The following is a 4147-nucleotide window of genomic DNA, read 5'->3' as shown; positions in this document are numbered from 1 at the left end:
GCAATCAAATTTTTCGATGAGGATGTTTTATATACCTGGCTATATTAAAGGTAGGTCGCTCCAAGACAAAGTCCGGTCAGTGAAGAGAGACCTCGTAGGGTAAGAATTGAATAGCCTGGGCTAAGGTATAAACATTAAAATATATGGAAGTCTTGGATTGTACTAAATTACATGGAGATAGTATCAATAAGCAGTTCATATAGATGGAGCTGTTCTGTCTGAAACGTCAACAGTGAATGGGTGATGTACTGGATAGGATAAACTAGCTTGGTCTGCCATAATTTAAATAATTGTAATGTAGGCTTTGTTTTTATTATGTATGATGATTCACAGTCTCACAATTGATAGAGTGGTGTCTCCTGCTCCCAGCGATGTCTGTAAAGACTGACAGGTTAATGCAGCTAGGTCAGCTAGAGATGACGTGCAGGAGGATAGCGATGTGCAGGAGCTTGCAGGGACTTGTAGTTTTGCATGGTGTCTACTTTGATGCTAATTAGTATTTTAGAATCTGAGAGTAAATAGAGCTGATATATTGATAAAAGTCACTTGACCTAAAGAGATGCTACACAGTTATCAAAATGTCACACCAGGGTGAGCCTACACGAAACACAGCCCTTATTTTAATTTACCTCAACTAGCCTGTACCCCTGCACACTGACTCGGGACCGGTGCCCCTGTATATAGCCTCGTTATTGTTATTCTTATTGTGTTACTTTTTATTATTACTTTATTTTAGCCTACTTGTTAAATATTTTCTTCTTCTTGAACTGCACTGTTGGTTAAGTAAGCATTTCACGGTAAAGTCTCCACTTTTTGTATTCGGCACATGTGACAAATAAAGTTTGATTTGATTTGATTGGAAGTGTTTCTAAAATGGAATGGTGGAAAAACGATTGGAACCATTTCCCTTGACTGCTAAGTTTTAATGGGTATTGTGATTCAAACTGTCAATAGTGATGGGCATTCCGGTTCTTTTCAGTGAGCCTCTCGTTCGGCTCAGCTCACCAAAAAGAGCCGGCTCTTTTGGCTCCAAACGGCTCTTTAAAAAATATATGTTTTTATTTTTCAAGTCAAATAGTTAGCGATAGTTTGACTATGATTGGTGTTAAAACCATTCTAATTAAATTATTAAATGAAATCATACTCTAGCTTAACCACAATCTATTTAAAAATGCAATGGTTTGTTTTGAATTTTTAGTATTTTAACATTTTTATTTAAAGTTATAAGTTTTAAATGTACATTAAACATTAAACTGGTCCCTCTTTTCTCTCTCTTCTTTATTGCCATGTAATAACCAGCAGCACACAGCAATGCTGACCATATTTTGCTTTTATGAGAGATTTGCATTCAGAAATGCAAGCTGTCTCACTTCCGAAGGGCTGATGTGGTTTCTTCTCTCAGTAATTATTTGTCCCGTTTTCGAGAAGACCCTCTCAGAGGGAACGGATGTGGCCACTATGCAGAGTCTCCCTGTCATGACTTTAGTAAGCCGTGGGTAGACAGAGGCCTTGTTCTTCCACCAGCTCAGAGGATCTGCAGATCTTTGAAGGAGGGGCTCCTCCAAATTGGATCGGACCTCCATTTGCGAGCCGGCTCCCAACGTTCACCTACAAGAGCTGGCTCTTAGAGCCGACTCGTTCGCGAACGACCCATCACTACTGTCGTATGGGTGRTTCTATGCTCTAACCACTAGGCTACCTGCCGCCCCAAACAAACAACGAGAGGTCTCAACCCCTGAGTGATTTTATTTTTTAGAACCAATCGCACAATTTCTGCGTGAATACAGCATTTAAAACGGCCTCTGGTCCAGACCAGAGTGTCACAGCTTTCCCTACGCTGTGAGCCACATCAGCCAGGCTAATACTGCTATTCTACTCTTTAAAATAAAAAACTGTGACTGAACTGTGTGTAATACTATTTSATCTCCAGGAGAACACTATGGCGACAGAAATAGCCAAATACTTGGTTATGGCTGTGACATAGAGAGTTCAGGCCTTCCTCGTCTATATACTACTAGACTAACGTTCTGAACACATTAAAGAMAATTATTTGACTTTGTGCAGCTGAGTATGGAGCCACTGACCTACCYGATTCTAAAATTCTCTGGTTCCTCCTGAACTATAGCGATATTGAGGCAAAGAGAAGCGTAAGCGATAACAGTGAGATAGTTGATGTCTAGAAGTCCCTCCCTAATCCCAGGGCACGAACATCAGAGGCAGAAATATCACCCCCTCCTCAAAAAAATGATAACCTCCCCTGTTATTGGGTAAATGGTGGTGTAACGTTCCTGACCTGTTTCTGTTGTTTTTGTATGTGTATATGGTCAGGGCGTGAGTTTTTGGGTGGCAGTCTATGTTTTCTGTTTCTATGTTGGTTTTGGGTTGCCTGTATGGCTCTTAATTAGAGGCAGGTGTTTTGCGTTTTCCTCTAATTAAGAGTCATATTTAGGTAGGTGTTCTCACTGTTTGTTTGTGGTGATTGTCTCCTGTGTCGTCTATGTATGTACCATACGCGGACTGTTTGGCTGTTCGTTTCGTTTGATGTAGTCTGTTCCTGTCCGTGAGTTCTACGTTTAGTTAGTTTAATTCATGTTCAGGTTTCGTCTACGTCGTTTTCTTGTTTTGTAATTTTGTAAGTGTTTTGTTTCGTGTTGCCATCGTTTCAAATAAAGAGATGGCTTATTTCCCTAATGCTGCGTATTGGTCCACTGATCCTTCTCTCCTCTCCTCATCTGAGGAGGAGGAGGACAACAGTCCTTACAGAATCACCCACCAACCTAGGACCAAGCGGCAAGGAATGCTCAACAGAGCAACCAGGACTTCTGGACTTGGGAGGAGATCCTGGACGGTAGAGGACCCTGGCTCAGCCAGGGAATATCGCCGTCCCAAGGCGGAGTTGGAAGCAGCGAAGGCTGAGAGGCGCTGGTATGAGGAGGCAGCGCGCGACGCGGTTGGGAGCCCGTGAGTCAGTCCCAAAAATTTCTTGGGGGGGCACACGAGGAGTGTGGCAAAGCCGGTAGGATACCTGAGCCAACTCCCCGTGCTTACCGTGAGGTAGAAGGCGTCGTACTGGTAAGACACCGTGTTATGCGGTAAAGCGCACGTGTCCCCAGTACGCGTGCTTAGCCCAGTGCGGGCTATTCCACCTTGCCGCACTGGAGGGCTAAGTTGGGCATCGAGCTGGATGTCATGAAGCCGGCCCAACGCATCTGGCCACCAGTGCGTCTCCTCGGCCGGCATACATGGCACCAGCCTTACGAATGGTGTCCCCGGTTCGCCAGCATAGGCCAGTGCGGGCTATTCCACCTTGCCGCACTGGCAGGGCTACGGCACCATTCACCTGGTAAGGTTGGGCAGGCCCGGTGCTCAAGAGCACGTGTCCTCCTTCACGGTCCGGTATACCCGGTGCCACCTCCATGTACCAGTCCTCCGGTGGCAGCCCCCCGTACCAGGCTGTCTCTCCGGGTTCTCTTCCAGCTGTTCCTCCTCTCCAGCGCAGCCAGTGCCTATACCACGCACCAGGCCTACTGTGCGCCTCAGCAGGCAGAGTCGGCCGTCTGCCCAACGCCTGCTGCACTGCCTGTCTGCCCAGCGCCGTCTGAGCCATCTGTCTGCCCAGCGCGCCTGAGCTGCCCGTCTGCCAGCGGCGCCTGAGCTGCCCGTCTGCCCAGCGGCGCCTGAGCTGCCCGTCTGCCAGCGCGCCTGAGCTGCCCGTCTGCCCAGCGGCGCCTGAGCTGCCGTCTGCCCAGCGGCGCCTGAGCTGCCCGTCTGCCCAGCGGCGCCTGAACTGCCCGTCTGCCCAGCGGCGCTGAACTGCCCGTCTGCCCAGCGCGCCTGAACTGCCCGTTGCCCAGCGGCGCCTGAACTGCCCGTCTGCCCAGCGGCGCCTGAACTGCCCGTCTGCCATGAGCCTGCAAAGCCGCCCGTCTGCCATGAGCCTGCAAAAGCCGCCCGTCTGCCAAGAGCCTACAGAGCCTTCCCGCCAGACGGATCAGCCAGAGCCTTCCGCCAGACCGGATCAGCCAGAGCCTTCCGCCAGACCGATCAGCAGAGCCTTCCGCCAGAGGATCAGCCAGAGCCTTCCGCCAGACCGGATCAGCCAGAGCCTTCGCCACAGACCGATCAGCCAGAGCCTTCCGCCAGACCG

The sequence above is a fragment of the Salvelinus sp. IW2-2015 genome, linkage group LG33 (assembly GCF_002910315.2).
Source record: "Salvelinus sp. IW2-2015 linkage group LG33, ASM291031v2, whole genome shotgun sequence".
NCBI lineage: Eukaryota > Metazoa > Chordata > Actinopteri > Salmoniformes > Salmonidae > Salvelinus > Salvelinus sp. IW2-2015.
Note: the sequence above shows the minus strand (reverse complement) of the source record.